Source organism: Mandrillus leucophaeus, unplaced genomic scaffold, assembly GCF_000951045.1.
Source record: "Mandrillus leucophaeus isolate KB7577 unplaced genomic scaffold, Mleu.le_1.0 Scaffold76, whole genome shotgun sequence".
Classification (NCBI taxonomy): Eukaryota; Metazoa; Chordata; class Mammalia; order Primates; family Cercopithecidae; genus Mandrillus; species Mandrillus leucophaeus.
Window position 1 is genome coordinate 2,276,008 of NW_012108252.1, and position 27,784 is coordinate 2,303,791.

The 27,784-nt window shown below is 39.5% G+C and overlaps 1 protein-coding gene across 1 annotated transcript in view; it reads left to right on the forward strand.

Moving 5' to 3' along the window:
* Positions 1-27,784, forward strand: part of ZNF462 (zinc finger protein 462) — a 157,709-nt gene that overhangs the window by 77,887 nt on the left and 52,038 nt on the right. The window lies entirely within an intron of this gene.

Below are 27,784 nucleotides of genomic sequence, written 5' to 3' on the forward strand. Positions count from 1 at the left end.
AAGACCAGGAAGCAGACCTATTTTGATTTCTCATCTCACCTCAAATGATTGCAGAATCAGCTACTTGGAAAAGAAGTAGAGGAAGTCTGCAGATTCTTCGAGGTAGACCTGCTCTCTTCCAACCCCTTCTAGTTCTTGAGTCCCTTCTGCGGGAGCCAGTTAGCTACCATCAGCTTGAGTACTTCCCAGGTCAAGGAACGACTGTCTGCCAAGGTCTACTGTTACATTCTTGGGAGGAGCTTAGTGGACTGGAAAGAAAGCCGAACAAAAGCCTGGATTTGAAATCTCACTTCTCCCAATGGTGGTCACGTTTCCCTGGGCAATCTTAGCTTCTTGTTCCCATATGTAAAATCGGGGATAGTGATATCTACCTCAACCGATTATCTTCAGAGATTAGTGAGAAAAGGTACACACCTGTAAAATACCTAATACAGCTTCTGACACACATAGTAGGTATTTAATAAACGGCCGTTTTATTTCTGTACTTTTCATCCTTTGGTTGCAATTCTGGCCTTTGGGACCATTTATAACAAGTACGAATTTTGGTTATTTTTAATGTATGTGTTTAAACCAAGAGACTCTTCAGATAACCTGACGATCTGACAGCCCAACTTGTCAACATGGTCTAATTCTCAGATTATCGAAAGAGTAAATGAGTAATGTTTATTCATGAGGCCTGTGAGCAGACACCTGTGGGAGGAAATGAAATGGTAAGTCCTAAGATGAAAAGCTGCTTTTTAAAACATTTTTGAAGCTTGGTGGTCTTTCCTTTGCAAATCCTTTATAGCGTTCAACACTATAGCTCCTTACCGGTATCCCTGCCTTAAAGGACTTCTGTTTAACAAAGAAGGCCTGTTATGATGGCTACAACTTGTGACGACGTGACCACACAATCTCCTTAGCTACTGTGTAGTAGTTTAAAATGTGGAGGGAAGCCTGTGGTGTTTTTTTTTTTTTTCTTCTGGGAAAATTTAGAGTCGTACATGTAGGACTGGGTGACAGTACCTGTGGAAGGGTAAAGAAAATGTCCCCTTTTCACCTGAAATACTCTATTCACCAGGAAGGGTTGGTATATTGCAACCAGAAGGGCAAAATCTAACTTGACCCACATTGTAAGATCTTTATTAATGTGATTTTTAAGTAATTGTTTTCATCTGACATGGAAGCTACATTTGTGGAGCCGTTTGAATGGAACAGATTCATCTCAGTGCCATTGCTAGCAAAGGCTTTCGCTGGGATGTTTTTCTCAATGTCATACCTTCTTTTTCCTTTGTCTTTCTTCCTTGAAAGGTGGGTCTCAGTCAGAGGTCAAGGGAATCCTTTAAACCCACCCCACTGCGTGTATTGTTAGCCTCTGCATAGACTAAGAAGAGTTGAGTTCAGTTAAATTCTTGAGCCTGTGCTCTCTCCCGAGGACTTTGCTATGCACGGAAGAATCAGAAATGAGTATAGGATTTTTCTGGCCCTCTGACAACTTAGAATCAATTGTTTAGATGATATTATTAGCACTTACATTTGAACTAACCATAACCCTAAGCCTCAGGCCTAACCTGTTTGGGGAGTGATTTCAGATTCTTAGAGGATAGACTGTGGGGAGGGGTGGTTGTCACAGAAATACAACAAAGTGATATTGAGTAGCTCTCTCTATAACATGGATAGTCTGTTTTTTTTAGGCACAGGGAAATAATTTGCAATATATAAAAGTGATTCTCAGTTTTCTTCTTATGAGAGAACATAGTAACTGAAAGCTCTGCGTGATAACTATTTAGTGAGCCCTACACAGAAGTCATTGGGCCTGTACTGTTTTTAATGTATATAAATGACCTATATCAATGGATCAGCAGTGATTAGTTTAATTTGATGACATAAAAGCTGATTAGATGAGGTAAATAAAAAGAAGGCTATTCATATGAATGAATAATTCTGTGGAAAGAGTAGTTAATAGTTGTTCATTCAGTAAGTATTTTCTTGAATCCTTATTATAGATTTTGTATAGTTTTGCATAGCCAAGAATGGCTAAGCAGGCCCAAAGTAGGAAGACTTTGCTAAGGAGCCGGATGGTGGATTCCTAGAAACAGCTAAGTCTACAGGATGGAAAAACAGCTGTGGGGCTAGATAGTAGCCTGTAAATTATGCCTTGAATGGTGTTAGAAACACACATGTGAAATCCAATTGCACATTTTAATAGAGAGAAGCTGTGGGGCTATTGGCTCTCAGTTCAGGTTTCCCACACTGCAGATGCCAGGACAATGTGAACACACCAACCAAAAATGTGTTGCAGGCCTGGGGGGAGTCAAGATCCATAAAACCAGGGAAATCACCAGTGTGTCTTTGGCTTTCTGATTCCCTAGTGAGGGATGTGAATAAAACAAGTTGACATGTTCCTGCTATTTGCAGTGGTCAAATGCTTGCCGTCTTGAGAGGGAGCCAGTCTTCTCTGGCAGAGGGAAACAGCCCGAAAAGGGATGTTCTTTCTAAGCTGCTCTCCCTCCCAACCCAGAGGAGGGAGAAGAGCGAAGAAAGCAAAAATGAGAAGGTAGAGGGGAGATTTCACTCCAGCTGCCTGGCCACACACCTCTTCTGTGCTTCAACCGTGCTCTTGGGCTCTGAGCTGTCAGTCTTGACATGTTTCACCAGCACACGAATCCTCTATATATTCATGATGATCAGTTGTTGGAAAGAAAAGCGACGGCTCTATGGTATTGGTTTTGTCTATAAGATAATGGGCAATGACACATAATTGCTATTCTAAACAATGCATTAAGGGGAAACAATAAGGTTGTCGACAAAGGGAAATGCTCTGCTGTGTTTGTGTTTACTGTGTTCCTTCTCCTGCCATGTACAACACAGGACTGGCTTTTATCCGGCTGTTTCCAAGTCTCTGCTTTCAGTACAGAAAAATACATATATACGCACAGCTGTAAAATAACCAAGAAACTAGGACAGCGTAGTTTAGCCATGAGATCTGTTTTAGGTCTGAGAAGCTATACAGGACATGGCCAATGGATATATAACTTAAAATTCAACTATGTGTTAAGTTAAGCCAGTGATGACATTCCATCTTTTTCCTGCCTCTAGTTTCTCCCGGGGACTAATAAGTTAATTTGTTTCTTCTATCTATGCAGTTATGCTATGGAATTGCCTGCTTTAGAAAATAGCTACTATGATGCATTTAGGACAAAAACAAAAATCAGACCAGGTACAAAGTGAGTAAGGTGAATGATGGTAACATTGTTTGTTTGTTTGTTTGTTTGTTTGTTTTGCCGGTGCCTTAGTTAGCAACCCAGAGAAAACACAAAGAACACTTGGTTGTGATACCCCTCCATTTATAATATAGAACTTGATACAGTCCACCCAAAAGGGAAGTCTGTGATATTATGAATTAATAGAAAAATGTTACAAGGAGCTTTGCAATTTCCTTTTGTACAGATTTTTTAATAAATCTCAATTGGTTTTTCTCCTCTAAGCTCTAGAATAATACTTGACAAACACTATTTTTATCAAGACATTTCTCATCAAGGAACCACACGTACTTATTATCTCTCATATCAAAGTCTTCAGCGTTGCATCCAAAGTTCACCATTTAGTCATGCTTTCATCATTGCACAGTGGCTTCACTAGCAAATACTGACATTCCTGCCATCTCTCTACTTACTATCCTAAACATTTAATGTCTTGCTTTGTACTTCTACTCACTTTCAGTAAGCTCTGCTGGGAGGTTAGATGGATTTCTTTCCTGTCTGCTTTTCTCTACTAGTCCATGACTTTCACTTCCTTTAAGGATTGATTTTCACTGGCCCCAAACGTACTCTTATTATACTCTTCTATCCCTCATCTTCCTGGTGCTCTGTTAGTACTTGCAGATATGCTATTTTTTCTGTCCCCTAATTTTCCAATATGGACAGTTAGGTAAGTACTTACTAAATACTTACTCTTTTCATGGACCCATGATATCTTGGAAGCATCACAGTTTTCAGTTCTGTTCATTGTACTGGGTCCTCAAATACATTTTAACTCCACTAACCAAATTACACAGGATGAGTTTATTTCACTTCCGTTTAAGAGGCAGGTCAAAAGACAATCTGAAGATGAAACTTTAGGGAATGCTCTAACATTAATTATCGGACGCAATTACTCTGCCAAGATAAAAAGATCTTCCTTGACAAAGAGCATTTTAAATGTTGTCATTGTTCCCTGCATGGTGAGACCTTCTGTATAGGGGAGAAGCTGAAGGTTAAGACAGGGTATAAACCCTTCTGTCCCTCAGAGGGATATAGAAAGTATGATGGAGCTGGAGAGATGAACATTTCTAGTATGGCCAGCTATTAGCAGAGTTGCTTCTTGGAGCAAGTGCACACAATTATTGATCTTAGAGTGGGCTAATTTGTTCTCTGTGTCTCTGTCAATATACAGTGTTTGGCCGCAGTTAAATTCAGATTCAAAGACGACATGGTGATAAACTGACCAACAAAACTTGTCAATGAGTAGAGCTTTCTATTCTACCTGAAAACTTTTCCCATCGACTTTTAAAACAATATATTGGTTAGAAGAGACTCATTTGGTGAGACTCAGTTTTTCTGAACATTAGAGATTGGCAAACTTTTTCCTTTAAAAAAAAATTTAAATTGACTCATAATAATTACACATATTTGTGGCATACCGTGTGATAATTTGATACATGCATGTGATGTGTAATGATTAAATTAGGGCCATTAGCATTTCCATCACCTCAAACATTTGTTATTTCTTTGTGTTGGAAACACTCAAAATCTGCTCTTTAAGCTGTTAGTAAATATACAATCAGTTGTTGTTTATTCTAGTTATCTTAAGATGCTGTAAAATTCTAGATCTTGTTTTTCCTATCCAGCTATAATTTTATGTCTATTTATCACCCTAATGCCCTTCCCAGTCTTTAGTAACCACTATTCTACTTGCTGCTTCTATGAGATCAACTTTTCTAGCGTCTACATAGGACATAAGAATGTGCAGTATTTGTCTTTCTGTGCCAGCTTATTGGCAATTTTTTTCTATAAAAAGGGCCAGACAGAAAATATTTTCAGCACTGTAGGTCATGCAGTCTCTGTCACAACTACTTAACTCTGTCATTGTAACATGAAAGTGACCATAGACAATATGTAAAAAAACAACATGGCTATGCTCCAATAAAACTGTATGTACAAAAACAAAGGGAAGGCCCATGAATGATACTTCACTAACCTATGCCGAAGATGAGATGATTGGGGGCAATAATTACAGCAGTACCCATGAGATTAATCCAGTCTTTAACAAATGTCATTCTGAGCCTTTATATCTAACATATGGAATACTCGTAGATGTCACTTAAAAATGTAACTTGACCTAAATATATTATTAGATTCATATATGAAATGTAAGGTATTAGATAAAGTTTAAAAAATATTAGTGCATGAATTACATTTAAGCTTAAAAGGAAAATCTTCTCTAAGAATTATGTTGAGTCTAGCTCCAAACTATCAACTCATTTTACCTTGGCTGCAGCAATGCTTGACAACTAAAAATTAAGATCTGGGATGCTTTATTTTTGAAGAGAAGCTTTTCAGATCTCTAAATAGGTCAGACATAAAATTCAACCTTTAAGAGGATCCAGTTAGTTGCTAGGGCATCAGCCCTTCCACACAGGTTCCAATTGCAATCAGATTGAAAGAAAAAATGAGGTGGTTTCTTTAAAAATGACAGTCATGAAATGGAGACTCCCAAGTGAATAACTAATTGTAAAGTACAAAAATTTACATCGTTTATAGCACATGCGATGTAAGACATAATTTTAATGGCTTGACTATAATTTTTAATAGGTTCTGCTGGTCTCAAAATTATCTGACCAGCTACTAACTAACCTTCTCTTTTTGATATCAGAATTTCTACATCAAAATGTGGCCTAAAGTTCAATTTAACACTTACTATATTTCTATATTTCTACTGTAAAGACTTAAGAGGTCTGCAACTTCAGTGGAGCAAAGTGGCATTGAAGACCCCGAATCTTCTACTATTACAGGGATTAACTGTTAAAACTCTACCTCAGTGGCAAAGAGCAACCCTCCAAAATTATCACCACTCTGAACTCAAAGGTCATGTGATAGACACTTCCCGAGATACCAACCTGCCTGGAAATTCTGTGACTTTTTGAATTAGCCATAGTTTTGTGGCTAATATCATCCTTTGTGCCAGAGATGAAAACATTTCAAGTGTAGGCTTTCCGTGTCCTGGGAACTTAGTCAACTAACTCATCTCCCTCTTCCCATGCCAACAAAAACATTGTTCATCAGAAATATAACCATATACCACTAAACTTATTCAGAACTAGTTCCCAGAAACACTGGAGTTTGCTTCATAATTCCACATCTGACTTTCACATCTCTGAGTGAACTGCTTGGAGATTACCTCAAGTCTTCCAGGCCTCATTTGTGGAAAGTATCTAGAAGGGAAGAAATCTACTTTATTCTTTAGCAGAAAAATATAGTCAGTCATTAGCTGAATCATCTAAAACAACTAATCTCAGTTATTTTTTAAAAGAAAGAATCTTTCCTTGTCTTCTCATTGCCCACTTCAAATTTTCTGTCCCTGGAGCTGAAGCTAGTATTTTAGCCCAATTTTACTTGAGATAAAAATCCCTCAAACTGTCTTGAGACTTCTTATGACTCATAGGTCTCTCCACTCTTTCTACTGTGTTTGAGAGGATTTTACACAGGCAGAAGGAAGGGCATTTGAGTTGGGAGAAGTCACAAGAGTGAGCCATGATTTAGAGGTAGAAGTCCTGCAACAGCCTTGCTAGAGTCGAGGGAATGTCCTTGGAAAGATGGGTATGTAAACAAATAATTTTTTTTAAAGTGGGAAGAGCCACGCTGTTGTGGCTCATGCCTGTAATCCCAACGCTTTGGGAGGCTGAGGCAAGAGGATCTCTTGAGGCCAGGAGTTCAAGACCAGCCTGGGCAAGATAGCAAGATCCCACCTCTATAAAAACATAAAAATAAAATAAAAGTAAATTAGTATGGAGGTGAGAATAAGATGCCATAAATAACTTTTTAGCTACAATTATTTTTTTGGAAAAAATAAATTACATACATTTTGATTGTATGTCCCAGGAAAGCATGTCCAAATGATGTACACATATTTTTGTTAACATGTTTTATTAACCGTAAATAACAGCCAACAGAAAAATCCCAGTGGTGGTGATTAAACAAAAGTGGTGAAATAACAAATGGCCAAAAGTGACATGAGGGGAAAGTATACAGGTGGGAGAATCTGCTTGCCCTCTGCTGGATTCAGTCCCTTTCTGTTTAGGCCCAGGAAATGATGTATTCCTGCCACTGGGGCTCTTCCACTTTGCAAACAGTTTCCGAGTCATCAAGTTCAACCCCAAGGAAGTATTTGGCCGAGAGTGTAGGGCCCAGCTAAGGTTTCATTTCCTAGCACACTGCTTGTGGAGAAGTCATTCCAAGGCTAGGTTCTTCAGCTTCCATGGGGACACAAAACATTCTTAGATGACTCGCACAAGTCACTCTCTTACATCATATTTTATTTTGATGCACTGTGAGTCCTCCACCAGAGCCGCTATGATAGCCACATTGAGAGATGCAGGACCTTCTAAACTCTTCACCTATGTGTTCATTTTTAGCACTGCTAGTTATTTTTTTCCCCCTTGGCCAGTTTGAAAGTCATTCATTCTGGTTTACATAAGGGTTCTGCATGTCTCTTCGTTCAGTTCCCAAGTGATGAAAAATAATTTTTTTTTATTCTGCCAATTGTCTTAAATATGTCATCTGCTTTAATATGTCTAATGAATTGGAGGTATAAATGATTAATCTCATTTGAAAGAGAAGGGCACGAGGAGTGACATGGTGAGTCAGCCATCACAAAGCGTGTATGTGGTGGAGCTGTTTCATTCACAGGTTTGTCCGATTCTGAAGCCTGCGCCTTTGAACTTTGTGCCTCAGTGGAGTCTAATAGCAAAAATACATACCCAAGAAATGATCCAGAGTGGTGAAGCCTTGGCTGCTTATATGTCTGTGGGCTCTGGAATCTTCTAAAGGAAATGAAAGACAGGTATTTATTACTTACTGATATTTGGAGCTTAAGTTAACAGATGTACAGATAGTCTTAAGTTAAAAGACCAGAATAGAACAAAGTGAGAAATTGTGTGTCTGGATTTGAATGGCTGTAGCTGTGGATATGAGAAGGAATTGAGTCATGTAGGGCTTCATGGAAGAGGCAGTACTCAAGCTGGACCTTGAAGGGTGAGTGGATGTGTGCAGGTGGATGGAAGGAGGCAAGGAGGGAAGAGTATCAGCATGAGCAGATATACAGGAGAAAGGATCCTGGGACTGTAAAGAACCAGTGTGGCTGGAACAAAGGATGTGTGGTGAGGTTAGTGGGAGGGCAATTGGTGAGGTAAGGAGAGTGAGAGCGAGACAACAGGAGTACTTAACACTGGGAAGAGGACTTTGGATTTGTTAAGAAACACTCAATGAGGAAGACAAGCAGCAAGATTCCTTCCTCTCCAGAAGTGCCAGAGTACATTCGAGCTATAGGTGCATTCAGCTAGCATCAATAGGTCTTGAAGAAGGAATGTGCAATGAAATTAGTCATGGGTAGTAGTCATCTTCTTTTAAGATAGCTGCATAGAATTTTTACCTTCTGATGACAAAAGTAATACCAACTCGTGACTAAAGAACAGCTTTATGGCAATACATAACAAAATGTAAGGGTCACCCATCATGCCAGCCTCTCCCTACCCAGAATAATCTCTATTCACAGATTATTGAAATCATCTAGATATTTGTTCTATGAATATACAAATATAGGTTGTCATTTAGTTTAGGTTTGTTTTTTTTTTTTAACAAAACTGGAACCGAACTACACAAACTATTTTTCTTTCATGTGTTTTTGCTGTCACTTGATGGGTTCCATCCACATGACTTACTATAGTTTTGAAATATAAGGGTTCATATCTCAAAACAAAAATAATTCCTTTTCAAATAATAAATATTGAGTACTTAAAGGTTTCAAATATATTTTTATGTATAATAAATTATATATATACATATATTTAAGGTGGGATTCTCAGAATTATAGAAGGCCTTTGAGACTTTGCCAATCAAAAATTCATTAATTTTATTTTGAGACTCACTCACCTCTTCAAAAATTACTCAAGTAGAGTCTCTTTCCTCACTACTTACTTGAGACTTAATACATTTACAGTATTGGTAAACGGTTCTTAAAAGACAAAAATCAAGATTACAGACTGTCTAGACCGTTCAGAGTAATGGGCTAGAAATAAGATTTTGTGAAAGGATAAATACAAAGTAAGTTGGGTAGCTGATGACCCCTGCATTTATTTCCATTCCTGGACTTGCCAAATATTCTTGTAATTATTAGCTACCTTACCTGTCTCTCCAGCTAAACTGTGTGCTCTCCAAGGTCAGGGACCATTTCCTATTCATTTCTAGAGCCCCAGCCCTGGGTAGGCCATTCAATAGATATTTCTTAAATTGTTTTGAATGGGGACAGCAAAAGCAACCACACACAAGGAAAGCCAAGAGAACAATTTATGTGTGAACAAGCCTGGGAATCTGGAAAAAGCCAATGGAATCTGGCTGTGTGTATAGCAAGATGTGCCATCCCACGTTATTGCACGTTTCATTGATCATTCCCCCGTCCTTGAGTTAACTAACTTCTCCCTTCCTCCCACCCCAATGGCAACACCATAGCCCTTTAAACTTTCTGCGAAATGAAGCAACCAATTCCTTTTTTTCCAAGCAGCCAGGGAGACAAGTGGGTGCCTTCCTTACTTTCTGCCACCTCTTGAGAGTACTTCTACTTCCTTTGTTTAATGATCCTTTTTCAAATGCCTGCTTTCTGCTTATTTTCTTCCTCTCTTTTGGAATATTCTTTTGTCTTCCTCTATGAACTCAGTGACTGGCTCACAGCCTTCCTTTCTAATCCAAATGTAACCTTCATGCTCTGGAATTACAATAGACTACACTCAATGGTAATAACTCAACAGACACTTCAGTCGCCTCAGCCAGGGAGATTTATCTCCTTCCTGACTGTCCTCCAGCTGCCCACCTGTGGCCAGATTCACCATAACAGCTCCGTCTCCAGCACCTCAAATCTGACTTTACTCTGACCACTGCAGGTAGTCTCCTTCCCCATCCAACCTAGACCTGACCAGAGGGTTAGCCATTTCAAAGGGGCTTTCTCCAGCATCCTGGTTTCTCTCACCCGCTTGTCCTCTGGTTTCCAACTTGCCAAACTCCAACCCTGAATAACCTTCACTCCTGCCCTTCCTCTGATGTTAGCCAGTCTTTCTGATTCTAACCTCCATCTTTTCCGATCTGTTTTCCAGGGTATCTTTTTTCATCACAAATCCAATTTACTTTTCAAAATAAATTTGAGCTGAGTCAGACTTATCCCTATGTAATGTCAGTTTATACCTAAGTATTTCAAGGTATTTTCTTAAGTGAAAGAGACAGGAATAGAGCCACAAACAATGTGCTAGAAGTTGAAAATAGCTGTAGTCTATCTTACTTATCCCAAACTAAAGGGAGTGAGCAGCTGTATGGTTAGTAGCTGTGGCAATCACAAATTATTGTATTTGTGAGTTGTGATTTTATTGTTACTCTGATTTTATAGTATTTTAAAATTTTGCCCATGGGTAAGTTTTTAATTAGGAATAGAGAGAAGGAAAGATGAGGAAATTCACATCTACCTTGCATGTAAGCAAGAATAATGTCATCAATATGTCTGTTAGAAGAGACATAATAATTACGATAACTAAACCACAGGCAGACAGTGAAGTGTAAGTGCAGTTCCCTATTAGCACTTTAAAATTGATAAATTCTGTGTGGTGTTATATGAACAATAAAATAAGATGGTTTTTGCTAATATGGTTACAGTATCCTGTTGCATCTTAGCTATTTTATCTCCATAACAGAAGTCTGGAAAACAATAACTCTTTAAAAAATTAAGTTCAGGCCAGGCATGGTGGCTCACCCCTATAATCCCAGCACTTTGGGAGGGCAAGGCAGGAAGATTGCCTGAAGTCAGGAGTTCAAGACCAGCCTGGCCAACATGGTGAAACCTCTTCTCTACTAAAAATGCAAAAATTAGCCGGACGTGGTGGCAGGCGCCTGTAATTCCAGCTGCTCGGGAGGCCAAGGTGGGAGAATTGCTTGAACCCAGGAGATAGAGGTTGCAGTGAGCCAAGATCGCGCCACTGCACTCCAGCCTGGGCGACAGAGTGCGTCTCCATCTCAAAAAAAAAAAAAAGAAAGAAATCTAAGTTCAAGTTTAAATAAAATATTCAAAAGATTTGCTTTTTCTCTTTTAAAATGAAAGCTTTTTAGTTACTTTTTGAATAGCTTCATTATTATGTGCCTCTACCCCTATAACTTAACTAAAAGATATATAGTACTTTTCACCATACTTCTTTCTCTCCTAATTTTTTTGGGTATTTTCTAAATCACGGCATGCCTAGGAGAGAACGTTGAGTAAACAGATATCACCCACTATGTGTTGCCAAGAGCAGAATAAGAGTTGGAGAACCTGAGGTTAGAGAAGTAGTTCCGTGCAAGTGTAGGTTTAAGATTTATTTATTCATTTATTTATTATCCTTTTCTAAATTGAGATAAAGCGAAAACAAGAGTAAGAAAGCAGCTTTGAAAACTATACTATGCTGCACAAATTGGTGGTTGTTTTTATATTAATTATCATAATCCCAATGAAAAGAGGTGACTCTACTGGGACTGGCCATATAAAGCCACTGTTAACAAAGTACTGAGAGCAGCCCAGCCTCACAGCCCCAGCCCAGGTGGAGCAGCTCTCACTGTGCCGCTGGGCTTCCTGTATCCAAAAGGGGAAGGAGGGTTGTTGACAGCAATGAATTTGCAACATTTGAGGACGCCATAAGCCTGTCCAAGTTCCACCCCAGGCCGCCTTGCTTGCCTCGGCCCCAGTCCGGCACTCTCACCCAGGGGAAGCATCCAAATGTTCCACGGAACTTCTTCCCCAAGTCATAACAGGTTTTTTTTGTTTTTTTTTTTTTCCAGTGGAATTTTGGAGTTGTAGTGCTGTACTGGCATCAAGTGTGACTCTTGCGGTGTATTGCTGGGTTCATTTTGATTGAGCAAATACCAGGAGGGATCATTTTCACCCAACTGGAGCTAGTGAAAATTAGGGGCAAATGATTTTTTTGAACCCAATTCTCCATATAGATCATCTTTACTTAATGGTGTACAGATCACACTGGAGATGTTGGAACCCTGAGTTTGAGATTTGGCTTGAAAGCTGCTGCAGGCTCAAGTCCAAGAAGTATCATTCACATTGTTGTTAATGAAATGTGCAGCCTTAGGCAGAGGTCCTGTCTAGCTCCGTATCACACATGCATGTCCTTAGTTAAAGCATTTACCCTCTCTGAGCCTTGCAGTTGCTAATATGCAAAATAATGATGCCTACTTTATGGGGTTATTTCAAGGATCAAATGAGATAACACAATGGAAGTACTTTCATATTCTAAATTACTGTAGAAATAGTAGCTATTATGAAAATACTACAGTAGAAGCAAATTTGTTGTCAATTTATGATCATTTTTAATCAACCCTAGAATGGGTTTAAGTAAAAAAGGAAAAAATTTCACATCTAGCCTCAAGCTGAATGAAGTTTCCTTACATCATGAGCTTTATTGGGAGCCTAAAACAATTCAGTGTTTGGAAGGTGGTGCTTAATCCGGAGCCTTGATGATATAAACTTACCTGAACTTCAGGACTTAGTTGAAACCACCCACACAAGAAACTCCTTAGCACCTGATACTCTGATGGGCTAGTGGAATGCATTGATGAGTCCCAGTGTGAGACATCATTACTGTGGTTATTACTGACATTAATCAGTGATCATTTTTAATTAATGATAACTATCACTTACTGCATGTCTACTGACTGAGTACTTTCTAAACATTGTTTCATTTTATTTAAGCCATACAGCAATCCCATGAGACAGGAACTTCCCTGACCAGCTCCTTGCTGTTTAGGAAGGAGGAAAATCGGCTTAAGCAAGTTAAGTGGTGTGCCCCGGGTCATAGTTAAATCCAGCAGAGTTGGGGTTAGGGGGCACATCAGTCCGACTCCAAACTTTGTTTACCGTGTCACTGCTTCCCTAAGCCTCAGTTCTTAGATGTACTGTTTTTCCCCTGGCAAATCTTAAAAAGGTTATACATATGAGCCCCAGGAAAGTGCTCTGTGTTTGAAATATTAAAACCATTCTTGGATGTGACCTTCTGCAATCTTATCTTCCAAATCTCTTGCAAGGAAAAAACCAATAATCCCAACTTCTACTTTCTCACCACTCACTCTTTGCTTTTCGTAAACTGCTAGACTCAATGTTCTGCCTTCAGCATTTTATTGAAACCACTTTCGCGAAGTGATCTAATACTGGCTAACTGCAGTGGCATTTTCTCGGGGAAGGAGGCATTCCTTCTTGCTGTTTACACCTGCTGCCTCCTTGGCTTCCCCTCCCTCTCTCTGGAATTCCTTGCAGCATGACCTTGATCCCTATGACTATAATGAAATGGCTTGCACAAGGATCATCAGTGATTTCAGTCAAACAAGGTCATGGCCGCTGCTCTTTCTTCATCCTTCTTTTTCTGTCTGTGGCATTTAAAACTGCTGACCTTCCTCCTGGGGAAATTCTCCTCCCTTGGTTTTGGTCCTGCTATGTGTTTCAGGCTCTCCTGCAGCCTCTCTGATCGTGCCTTCCCCGTACCTTGTTTTTACTACCTTTCTCCTGCTCCCTTTACATGTACTTGGGTCTGGTCCTCAGTTCTCTTCTCTGCACTCGGTCTCTCTTTACAAACACATGAAGTCTACTTGCCCTCTTCTGATGCCACCAGGACTTCCAGTGCTAACCATTCATGTTAAGTCTGAGACCCTCTGTTCTATCTGTTCCCTACCTTCTCCACCTGTGGGCCTCATTCAACTTTCGTTTCAAAGGTTCTAAAATGGAACTCATTAATTTCCCACTAAACTTCTCCTTTTGCCAGAGCTCTTGGGACCTAGCCAGTATCCTCTGCTACAAGTCTGGTTGGACCCACTTTCCATCAGCCAGTCATTTGTTGTTTGCTAAGTCCTGATGTTTATATCACCTTAATTCTTCTCACGTCCATCTCCCTCCTTCCTATCCTCATCTCTTACCTAGCCATTACCATGTTTATCCCACCTGCAAAGTCCTCCATTCATTCTATTCTAAGCAAGGTTAAGAGTTCATATCATCCTCCTATTCAGAAGTCTTTAACAGCTCTGCATGGCCTGTGTATTAGTCCATTTTCACACTGCTATAAAGAACTACCTGAAACTGCATAATTTATAAAGAAAAGAGGTTTAATTGACTCACAGTTCTGCGTGGCTAGGGAGGCCTCAGGAAACTTACAATCAAGATGGAAGACAAAGGGGGAGCAAGGCACGTCTTATATGGTGACAGGACAGAGAGGGTGGGGGAGGTACCATACTTTTAAACCATCAGATCTTGTGAGAACTCACTGTCACAAGAATAGCATGGAGGAGGCTGCCCCCATGATCCAGTCACCTCCCACGAGGTCCCTTCCTTGACATGTGGGGATTACAATTAGAGATGAGATTTGGGTGGGGACACAGAACCAAACCATATCAGCCTGTTTAAAAGAGGAAAAAAAAAAACTCAGTCAGTATTCTCCATGTTTATACCCAGCCTGTTCTCTTTCCATCAGCTGCCTCATTCTCCTGATATTCTAGCCTAATTGGAATGAGCATCTCTCTCCTCGTCCTTTTGCCTCTGTTCATGTTGTGTCCTCTTTCCTTCATCTCCACATGCCCAGGCACTACTTGTCTTTCAAAGCCACGTGCAAATTCCTTCCTTTCTGTGATGCAACAGTGATCTCCCGAGATGTGAGTCAACTCTTCCTCTGAAATCCCTCAATGCTGTGCCCTACCTCTCTTGAGAACATGTAGTTCAGTCTGCTGACTCCATAATATTACCAGGAGGGAGCTCTTTAGGAGCAGAGTTTGTGTCATGTTTTTATTCTAAACAATAAATATAAGACTGCTTCCTTCCTAGAGTAGATGTCCTGTAAATGTAAAATGAAAATTTGTTGTGTCCTGTAAATAGTCATGGTAGTAAAGTAGTAAATCAAGATTTGAATGGTTTTTTGACTCCAAAACCCCACTGTCTTCTGGCCATGCTGCGAACAACAGACAATGGACTCGTGGGCATTTGTTTGATTGTTTGAGCACTCACTCATCTTAGTGTGTGTTGCTGTAATCTCCCCTAACAACCTGAGAGCTCTTGAAATATGAGATCTGATTATCTTTGTATCTATCAGATATCTAACATAAAGGAATACCTTGGAGATATTGCGGGTTTGGCTCCAGATCACCTCAGTAAAGCAAATATTGCAATATACAAGTCATACAAATCTTTTGGTTTCCCAGTGCACATAATAGTCATGTTTATACTATACTGTAGTTTATTAAGTATACAATAGCATTATGTCTAAAATATATACATACCTTAATTAAAAATGCTTTATTGCTAAAAAATGCTAATGATTATCTGAGCTTTCAGTGAGTCATAATCTCTGCTAATGAAGGATTGTTGCTTAGATGTTGGTGGCTGCTGACTGATCAGGGTAGTGGTTGCTGAGGATTGGGAGTCGCTGTGTCAGTTTCTTAAAGTAAAACAACAATGAAGTTTGCCACATTGATTGACTCTTCCTTTCACAAAAGATTTATCTGTAGCATGCAGTGCTGTTGCAGTGCTGTTTGATAGCATTTTACCCACAGTAGAATTTCCTTCAAAATTAGAGTCAATATGCTCAAACCCTGCCACTACTTTATCAACTAAGTTTATGAAATATCCTAAATCTTTTGTCATTTCGACAGTGTTCATAGCATCTTCGTCAAAAGTAGACTTCACCTCAAGAAACCACTTTCTTTGTTCTTCTATAAGAAGCAACTCCTTATCTTTGCAAGTTTTATCATGAGATTTTATCACGAGAATCAGTCACCTCTCCAGGCTCTACTTCTAATTCCTCTCTAGGCTCTACTTCTAATTCTAGTTCTTTTGGTGTTTGTACCACATCTGCAGTTACTTCCTTCACCACAGTCTTAAAACCCTCAAAGTCATCCATGAGAGTTGGAATGAACTTCTTCGACACTCCTGCTAATGTTGATATTTTGACATCCTCCCATGAATCACAGATGTTCTTAATGTCATCTAGAATGGTGATTCCTTTCCAAAAGTGTTTTATTTTACTTTGCCTAAGTCAGAAGAATTCATCAGAAGAATCACTATCTATGGCAACTGAATCCTTATGACATGTACTTCTTAAATAATAACACTTGAAATGGAAATTACTCCTTGATCGATGGGCTACAGAGTGGATGTTGTGTTAGCAGGCATGAAAACAGCATTAATCTTGTATAGCTTCATCAGAGCTCTAGGGTGATGAAGTTCATTGCCAATGAGAAGTAACATTTTGAAAGGAATCCTTTTTATCTGAGTAGGAAGTCCCAACAGTGGGCTTCAAATATTTAGTAAACCATGCTGTAAACAGATGTGCTATCATCCAGGCTTTGTTTTTCCATTTATAGAGCACAGAGTACAATTAGCATAATTTTTAAGGACCCCAGGATTTTTTGAATGGGAAAAGCACTGGTTTCAACATAAAGTCACCAGCTGCATTAGTCTGTACTAAGAGTGTCAGCCTGTCCTTTGGAGCTTTGAAGCCAGTTATTAACTTCCCCTTAGCTGTGAAAGTCCTGGATGGCATCTTGTTCCAATAAAAATCTGTGATGCCTACATTGAAAATCTGTTGTTTAGTGGAGCCAGCTTCAACCATTATCTTAGCTATATCTTCTGGATAATCTGCTGCAGCTTCTGCTTCTACGTCAGCACTTGCTGCTTCACCTTGCACTTTTCTGCTTTGAAGACAGCTTCTTTTCTGAAACCTTATGAACCAACCTCTGCTAGCTTCAGACATTTCTTCTCCAGCTCTCTCACCTCTCTTAGCCTTCATAGAATTGAAGATAATTAGAGCCTTGCTTTGGATTAGGCTTTGGCTGAAGGGAATGTCGTGGCTGATTTGATCTTCTATCCAGGCTGCTACAACTTTCTCCATAATCAGCAATAAGGATGTTTTGCTTTCTTATCATTCTTGTGTTCACTGGAGTAGCGTTTTTAATTTTCCTCAAGAACCTTTTCCTTTTCATTCACAACTTGACTAACTGTTTGGCACAAGAGGCCTGGTTTTCATCCTGTCTCAGCTTTCAGCATGCCTTCCTCACTAAGCTTAATCATTCCTAGCTTTTGATTTAAAGAGAGAGATGTGGGACTTTTTCTTTTGCTTGAACACTTAGAGGCCATTCTACTAGTGTTAGTCATTGGCCTAATTTCAATATTGTTGTGGCTCAGGGAATAGGGAGGTCCAAGGAGAGGGAAACAGATGGGGGACATGGCTGGTCAGTAGAACAGTCAGAACACACACATTTATTGATTAAGTTTGCATCTTACATAGGCACAGTTCATGACACCACAAAACAACTAAAATAATAACATCAAAGATCACACATCACCGTAACAGAAATAATAATAATAATAACATTTGAAATATTACAGAATATTGCGTGACATGGACACAGGAAATGAGTACCTGTTGCTGGAAAAATACTGTCAGTAAACTTATTCGAGTTAAACCTTCAACTTGGAAAAAATGTAATATCTATGTAGTGCGATAAAGCAAAGCCTAATAAAGTGAGGTATGCCTATATAGTACATATAATATATATCATGAGTAATCAAACTATTTATAAAAAGCTAAGACATCCAGAAGAATATTGCATCACTTTGCAAAATAATATTTTGATCACTGCTTTAAGTCTAAATGAATCTAGGAAATATGTATTAAGCATCTGAGTTGACACATGGATGTTAAGACTAAGAGTAAAATGCAGACCTAGAAATACTTTGGATGTTGCTGAGAGTTTGTATTTGGGAAATAGAGCAAAGGGTGGCTGATGATTACATGCTGTGGTTTGCAGCACATGGATAAAGCACTTGGTCACCTGTTCTACATTATTGTTATTATTTGCACATGAAGGGTTGGTAGGGAGCAGAGAAGGTGGCCTACTAAGTTCCTTTCTTTCCCTCCCATAGGTAGGGCCATAGTCCATTTGAGATGTGAGTGTATTGAGTTCAGTAGAAACAGTTAGATGAACCGTTCAGATGAACAATTCTAACCTGCTAGTAAAATCCCGAGAAGAAAAGATGGTGTTTTCTACTTAACAAAACAAAGTATGGAATCATGGGGTGCTGATGATATTCCATCATCACTAGGGAATGTGCTGCCAGTTGGTTTTTCTCACAATGGGAATGCATTTCTACCAAGCTGCCTTTCCCATCTGAGAGGTCAGGACTGTGGGTACAATTTACAGACAAAGGTAAAACTGGGAGGCCACTATTTCACCTGCTTGTTGCTTAAAACCCTTCAGTAGCTGTCTACATTGCCTTCAGAATAAACTCTGAGCTCAGCATGGAAAGCAGTTCATTGGACCCTGCATTTCTCACTGGGATCAGTCCTCACCACTTCTTCCCTTGTGCTACAGCTGCACTGAATACCCTGTCTTTAAAAGGGTCCTGTTGTCTCACACTTTAGCCCTTGCTATTCCTTCTTCCTGGAATGCCCTTCTCCAATTATTTTCTCTTCAAATTATTTTGTTAGATCTATGGTGGGAAGAAGGCACCTCTCAGCACAGAGTCTTAAGATTTCTCAAAATGAGTAGTAGGCAAACACCCCTGAAGAGTAACCCATACTTAGCTGAGCCAGAAGTTCCCAAGGAAGCTGAGATGCCCTCATCAATCATGAAATAAAATCCAAAGATCCATGCACACTGAGAAATTCGTGGTAACATTCCTCGTGGGTAGCAGGGAGAACCAGTCAACCAATACAGATCCACTGTAGATGAGGTGGCAAGAAGTACCATCGAGAGAAGAAAACCAAGGTGAAGGGTAGAAAGGATGGGAGTTGGTGTGTCAGGTAAGGTGGTTGGGGAGGGCATCATTGATGACAGGAATGATGGAGGCCAGGCCTGTCAATTGGATACCAAGAACCTTGCTCAAAGCTGCAGGTAATCTTGAAGAATATTGAAAAGGAAATAGACCCCAGAATCATTGCCAGGAAAGCCTGTACAGCTTGGGAATTGAATTTGCCCTGAGGTGACTTTTTGAAGCAAGTTGATTTGTGACCATTCCGTGTGCATTGTTAACTAACAAAATAGGAGTGAATCATTCTGTCTGTGGTATTATTCAGGTTGAGCCCTGCCTTTGAGCTGAATCCAAGCCCCACAATCAATCCCCTCCCCACTCAGCCATCTCCACCTACAAAATCAGTGGACAAGTTGCTGCCATAAGTAGCAATGCATTTGGCTCTGCCAGAACTGGTCAGTCAAAAAGTAGCCTCCAAGCAGCTACTATGTGCCTAGAGCTGGGATGAAAACTACGTATTTTACAGCTGTGTCAGAGATCCCTGTTCCACTTGGTTCTGCAGTCCAGTAAAGGAGTCCAAATGCTTCCATCCATAGAACATACTCCATAAACAGTTATTTGGTGGAGAATTGATACGATGCAGACTTCATTGCTGTGGAACTGAGGCCCTTGTAAGCACTTGCTATGTGCTAGTCACTGGACTTCACACACTGGTCTTATATAATCTCCAGAGCACCCTATGAAGTTGCCAGTGTTATCTTCTCCACTTGACAAATGAGGACACAGAGGTCTGTTGGGTTAAAAGTTGCTGCAGACCTAGGAGGAGGCTGCTCAACACACTCTGGAGAGCTGAAAAGTTGTCTGTTTTCAGTTGTTCCTGGGTTTTGCCACCTATATAATGGGAAGTAATAATTCTCATTTCATAAGGTCATGGTGAAAGGCAACAAGAGACTTTATAAAAAGCACCTGACACAGATGCTAGACAGAGCTGGCTAAGACAGTGAAAGGTGAACCTGGATCTCACTATCTGATCTCTCCAGCTTCTTGGAAATTTAATACCCTACACCAGAGTCCAGCATCACTGGGCAACATTTCTGTGGGTGAGTTTGGAGTGGGTGGAGGAGCTATCCTAAGGGAACCACCTACTGCTTTAACGGTGATTAAAAATATAGCTTAACCTAGAGCAAGGTTTTTCTTACACTGCATGGAAATAGGTGAAAATAAAAGAAAAAAAGGGTAAGAAACCCACTGGGTTTGTTGGCTCAGAGACTCCCGCTCGGGAGACAATTTTAGAAGAGCTCTGTGCTTTGAAATGTGGCTGCTCATTCTTGTTCTTGATCAACCATAGCCTTTCTCACCTGATTTCCGTATAGCATCACTTAGAGCTCTACGTGTATCTAAATATATATATATATGCTTATACCCAGATGTGTTCTTTCCTCTTGATTATCGAATCTTTTAAGAAATCTCCACAGTTGTTCCCTCTGGGCTCTCACAGCACTGTTCATAGCAAGCCATCAATTGTGACCAACTCCTTGAAGTCAGTAGGCATCTTCCCTCAAGTCAGGTCTTGAGGAGGAAGCACTGTGGCCTTGCCCATGGCCTGTGAGCTCTAAATACCATCTGAGGTTGCTCACAAGCTCTCTACGGTTGAGGCCAAGTCATTTATATAAAGAGGCTTTTGTGCTCAACACTTTTTGTTGGATTTTTTCAGTGTGGTAAAGACATCTATATGATCTAAACGAACAGCAGGAAACCTGACTTCCTCATCACACAATTCAAAAGACTCACAGGTGAATTATGCATTCGGTATTGTGAGAGCTTCTCAATTAACAATGGCAGATACCACCCAGAGTTTCCTCCAAAAAATGTTAGAAAAAGGATCCTTCACCACACATTCGTTTCCCTACAAGTTTCCTGCCTGTTTCAAGGAGGGTTTTTAAGAACACACACTTTGAATTACAAATACCGTTTAATGAAGAAGGAATAGCTGCAGTGGCAGAAAAAACAAACACACATTTTTGGGACTGGGCATGCAGGACCCCCAGGTGATGCTTCAGTTTCTTCATTGGTTACCTGGGCAACATAAACCCATCTCTGCTTTTCTGAGCCACTACAAGTCCTTACGCAAAATGGGTAGTCTGTATGCTACATATCTGGGATGAGTACATTTCTGATGGAGGAAAATTGGTAAAACAGTGTATGCAGTGAAAATATGGTTCTAAACACCTGAAGGTAACCCATGAATACCTTCTCCCAGATTGCAAAGAGCTCTATTTGTATGGTCTCAGGTGTTGATTATTTATCAAAAAGCCATGATGCATTTAAATACATGGTACCCATTACATGTGAGCATCTCACAAACATCAATGCCTACTGATGGGTGAAAAAAATGACGGATAGAGAGCTGCATACTGAATCATCTCAAGTGGCTTCCAGATGTGCTGATAGCATCTGTTTTGAGTTTTGGCTTATAGCTAATTTAGGGGCAAGACTAGAAATTAATGCCTTTGGCTTCTTGAGACAGCCATGGATTCTGATTTACACTGCATTCAAGTTCTTAAATGTTCAGAAGCCATTGTCCATGTAATTAAAAAGACCCAGGCTTATTTCAGCAAGCGTGGTTCAGTGTTTCAGTAGGAAGACTCTGAAACCTCAGTATCCAAAAGAGAGAGTAACATTTGATCAATTCCATTTTCTTTTTAAATGTGGGTTTTCGCAGAACAGTATTTTCAGTCTGTACTCTTTTGTTTTTTTTTGGATGTTTTTAACATGTTTGTTGAGCACTTGCTTTGGACCAGCCGCTGGACTAAGTTCTGGGGTACATCAACTTAAAACAATTATAGATCAATTATAGATAGATGGATGGATGCACACATGGATACATGAACGGGTAAATGGATGGATGGCCTAATTTCAAAGAGATCATAGTCTGGTGGGGGTAAAATAAATTAACCTTAATACAGCATGATATGTAGTAGTAGGGGAGTCTAAGGGGGAAATTTAATACATGTATCTAGAAAGGTCAAGGAAAATCTTCATGGTGATGGCAGATTTGGACTGAGTTCAATTGTGAAAGATGAGTAAGAGTTTGTCAGACTTAAAAGTATAAGAAGGATATTGCAAGAATGTACAATGATGCAGGGAAAAAAGGCATAAAAAGTGAATATTAGAAGCCTTGTATGTGACTGGCATTAAGCACAGCTTGGGAACAGTGTGGGCATGGGAGTGAGGATCAGCCTGGAAAGATGAAGGAGAGTGTGAGCCCCTTGGTTCAGAGTTTGGACTTTTTTCTGTAAGAAGCTATCATGATGACATTTGCATTTTAGAAAAGAAAGGAATCTTAGAGGGAGAAGAAACTGGAAAATAGAATGCCAGTTAGGAACATTTTGCAGTAGAAGTTCACACACGAGGCACGAGGGCCCGAATAAAAGCCATGGCAGTGGGCTAGTGAGTGGATCACAGAGATAGAGTTTCTCAGGAGGCTGAACCAACAGAGCTTTTGACTCAGTGAATGTGTGGAACGAAAGAGAGAAATGAATCAAAGATTTATTCTGATTTCATTGACTGGGTGAATGAATTGTGATGCCATTGAGAAAAAATGTAGAAAGACAAATGGATATGTTCCCAAACATAAGACCTAGTGAATTGAAAAGTCCAGGAATCCTCCTTGGCCTCAGGTCAGACCTGCCTGGATTCCTCAAAAATATAAAGAAAAAACATGAAGCTTCACACAAAATAAGGCCTTTGAGAAACCTTTTCAATGAATTTAAGTATGATGGGAAACCAGATCTCAAAAAAGAGAAAGATTGCCCATTTTTTGCCATGTTTGTGTCATTTTGCAGGCTAATATTTTGTTTTGTTTTGTTTTCTCAATCTATTCCCTGATCATATTTCAAGGTTTTGCTTTTACTCATCAGAATGACAGGAAGTTTTCAGTGTGTGTTTCCTTCAAGTTTGGCCTCAACCTTATTTTCAGGATTAGGCGTTTGTTTTTCCATTTGCCTCCATGACAACGAAGTCCAGAATTCCTATATATAGTCATCCAGCGTCCATTGTCCCCCTGGCCATTGTATCATAATCTTGTGCGTCCAGGCCGGAGAGCTCCACCGATGACAGTAGACAAGGAGGTGCCAGAGTCCTTGGCCTGGAGATTTTCAAGGCATAATCAAAAGAAGGAAATAAAATAATATGACTGCCTTTAGAGATGTATGTTCCCCCTTAGACACTATCCAGAAGGAATGAAAATGGTTTGTGTTCTAAAGCTTAGTTTCGAATATAATTTTCTTTTGGAATAGTCCATAGATAAAGAACATTTTTGAGGCTCTTCAGAAGAAATACTTGGAAAGTTGCATCGGTGATTTATGGTTTTTGTTGTTTCTCTGGATGCCAAATTCTGCACAGTGTTAACAGCACTTAAGAAACAGGTATTTTGAGAACAGGAATTAAATCGAAGTACAAAGGAATTCGGATAGAACCAAGAAAAATCTTTTAAATGAGCAGACTTCTTGAGTCTGTGAATCATCTTGATAGCTCTGTGTTACACACTGTTGTAGTAACTTAAAACAATATATGTGTACCTGGAGTTAAGAAAGTTGTCCACAAATTCAATCCAGGAAACATTTTCTTAAGTACCTTTCCAGGCACTTCTAAGCAATTGGGATACATCAGTGAAAAAGACAGCACGAACCCTAGCTCCTGTGGAGCTGACATTACCTGCTTGGTTGTCATTTCAGATTGACAGGAACAATGCCTTGTGTGCCTGTATAGCACGGTTGTCCACAAATTCAATCTAACGGATATTTTCTTAAGTACCGTCATTAAGTATTTATGGTGATAATTAAAGTTTATGAAGTTTGTAAAGAACCTAACAGATTATCTTGTCTAAAGGCACCTAAAAAAATTACTGCAGTAAAAAACACATAACATGGGAATTTATCCTCTTAACAAATTTCTAAGTATATAGAATAGTATTGTTAACTGTATACACATTGTTATACAGCAGATCTCTAGAACTCTTTCGTCTTACATGACTGAAACTCTATATCCACAGAACAACAACTCTCCACTTCCTTCTACCCACAGCCCCTGGCAACCACCATTCAACTGTCTGTATGGGTTTGACTGCTCTAGCTGCCTCATGGAGGTGGCATCATGCAGTATTTGTCCTTCTGTGACTGCCTTATAGCATATACCAAGATTTCCTTCTTTTTTAAGGCTAAATAATATGAGTGTGTGTGTGTGTGTGTGTGTGTGTGTGTGTGTGTGTTATACACCACATTTTCTCTCATTCATATGTTGATGAATGCTTAGGTTACTTCTACCTCCTGGCTATTGTAACTAATGCTATAGTGAGTACATATCTCTTCAAGATCCTAATTTCAATTCTTTTGGATAAATACCCAGTAGTGGGATTGCTTGATCGTATGATAGTTCTGTTTTTAATTTTTTTTGAGGAAATTCCATGCTATTTTCCGTGAGACTGTACCATTTTGCATTCCAGACAACAGCACACAAGGGTTCCAGTTTCTCCACAGCCTTGCCAGCACTTCTTTTCTTTTTTTTGATAATCACCATCCTAACTAGGGAATCCTTTTCAAAATGCCTTAAGCATTTTAATTTCATTTAAAATGTAAATACATGTATTCACCAGTATTGTGATACAGGGTAAAGCCTATGTATTTGAATCTGGTTCCTTTGATTGAAGTTCCCTGTTTCCTCCCTTGCATAAACCACACTCACCTACACTGTGTTGTGTGCTACTTCCAGTTTCCATTTCTTTGAAGTGGAATGAGAACTTAGACATTTGTAAAACAGTCTTAGAGCAGGGTCCTTCAAGATTTTTATGATCTCAATCTTTTATAGTTGGTCTTGCCAAAATGTAACTTAACAGTAATTTTTTTTAGCAACTTGACTTTATCAAGTCTTTTCAAAGCATTCAACATAGCTTTCATAGAAATAACACTTTTATACCTATATTTTATCTTATAGAATATTAATTAAATTGAATGAGCTCAGTAGCAAATATAACTGGTACAAAAAAGTTTTAGGAGCAAGTGAAACTGATGATTCTTGTTAGCATTAGGTCCAATGCTAAAAGCAGAAATGGATGGACCTGCTAGAGGATGGTGCACAACATCAGCCTAGACACCACTGTTGCCATGGTTCTTCTTTGGTTAGAATGTTTTAAGGTCACAGACATTGATCTAGCCAAGTTTGCTTAAGGAGGACTTGTAAATGTAATATGAGGTATAATGAGATCAGGGCAAGAATCACAATGTGTATGTGTTGGCAAAGCATAGAAGAAAGCAAAGAGTTCTGTTGGGATTGTTGGGAAAAATCTTCATAGAGGGCGTGACATTTCAGTTGAGTTTTGAAGGATGGGTAAGAATTTGTCAGGCAAAAAGAAGAGAAAGCGCACTGGTGGCCTTGATCAAGGATCCCCCAAGGATGCAATACGTGGCATGTGCGAGGAATTGGAAGCTAGCTGGAAGTGAGGCTGGAGACATGGGCTGAGACCAGACTGAATAGCTTTACTCTTGAGCAATAGGGCACAGTCATATCATAATTGTATATGAGTAATGATATGTATACTGGCTGAACTAGAATTGATCTTAGAAGAAGAAAGACCAGGTAGGAGGTTTTAAGAGTTGCCCACACGTGATAGGAGGACCTGAATGAACAAGGGGTAGGGAAGGCAGGACTAGGGAGGAAAATGAATGGAGGTGGGTCATGAGGCATGTCTCTGAGGCATGATACCTGTTTAAATGTGCTGCCACAGGAAAGGGAGAAATCTGAAACCCTGAAGGAAGAATCTCACAATTTGAGCTCGAACAAAGTGGTGGGCCATTTACCAACATTCAGAACGCGGAAGGAGATATTTAGGGAAAGATGGTGTCAGTTCTCAACGTGGTGAGTTTCAGGAGTCCATCAGACACAAAGCTTGAACAGTTTTTCAGCTTTAGATGAAGACTCAGATGATCACAAAGCTCAGTAGGTTTCCCATTGCAGAATTCTGTATCTGGTCACTACAGATTCCTGGATCACTGTCGCATACATTAAAATACTGAAACTATTTTTGTCCTTTGCCTAAGTTTATTAGCAGTTGTATAATAGAAGTTGCATGCCATCCCAAAAGTTTCCTGACTGTTAAATAAAGTACATTTTTTAGCTGCCCTCTTACCTTTGTTCGTGTGCCTTTCTCAAATTTTCTTGACTAGAAATATTATTTCTTGACTAGAAATAATGGTCTATACGTCTAGCTTATTTGGGTTCTCCCTCAACCTCCTCACTTTGGGCATTTTACAGTATCTTAAGTTATCCACAGATAATATTCTATTTCTAATGGCCCATGCTACCAACCATTAGTTGCTAAATAGTCTGCTTTTCGAAAGAAAATTACAATCCATGTATTATTTTGAACTTCCTATGCTATTTTAGAACTTGGCGATTTTAAATTGTCCCTTACACAACCTACCCCACCCTCTGATGTACATGTTTTTCTGTTCAGACTCATCATTTCTTTACCCTAGGGAAATTAGGTCATTTTTTTTTCATTGTGATAATAATGTAGTTGTTGAATTTCTGTTTAGTTTCTCCAAAATGTATGACTTAAGGTGGAGGTGTAGTGAGTTGAACGTTTAGGTAACTGTATGTCTAGTGTTGATTTCATTAATTAGCACACTAATTAATACTAGTTATATTTATTAATGGACACTCATAGTTCTCTTGACATCCCCTCTCCATCTCTCTCACTCCCACATTCTATGAGGCACAAAGTGCTGCTTTTTCCTTCCTTCTCCTGCCTCTTTATAAATACCTCTATTAAAACATTTTGTTTGCATTGTATCACGATCAATTATTTACATCTTTGTCTGGGAAAGTGAGTTGCTTGAGGTCAGGGCTCAAGTCTTACTGTCCCAGAACAGGGTCTCCTATTTACTTAAATGCTCAGTAAATATTTGCTGAATGAATGGGTGTAATTGAATCACTTGCCTCTTGGCCACCTCTAAAATTTGCTTGCCTAAAATTCCTTGTCTTATATTTTTTCTTGGTGCTTGATTCACAGTGACCAACAAGCCTGTCTCCCAAGTCTGCACAAAAATCTAGCTCAAATATAATGAAATGTAGTTGCTGGCACCGAGATACTGCTGCTCCCTTTCACTGTCACTCACATTCTCTATGCAGGGCTGCAGAAAATTGAGAATTGATCCTCCGGTATGGCTTCCTCTTTGTATCACTTAGAGTATGCAAGGGGGCTGTCCTCTGTGGCTCCTACAATTTGCTGCCCAATTGACTCTTATGCTTCCCTGTGTCTTCCTTAATCTTACAATAGCTGAACTCTCCTGTTACTGTTCGTTTGTTCTCTTTGCCTCTTTTATTCCTTCAATCAGTGGGGTAAGTTTGCTAGACACAGAGAGGCCTATATTTTCATAAGTCAACTGCTCAGCTCTCTCCCCTAATAAATACGAGTTTCTAGAAGGCATCTCTCATGTCTTCTTTGACTTCGAATCCCCAGAGCCAGCACATGACCTGGCACTAGGACGGTGTTAACTAAATGTTGTGGAATCAGAACTGTGAATACTCAAGAAAGTCTCGTTCTCTCGGGCTTAGAGTCCATTTATTTGTCGTTTGCCTTTATAAAGTCAAATTTCTTGTATTTGTCTCTATGCTGACTAAGTTTTGGAGAAAAAAAGGAAAAAAAAATAAAAACAACTCAAACTGTTATTCTGGAGAGCTGTAA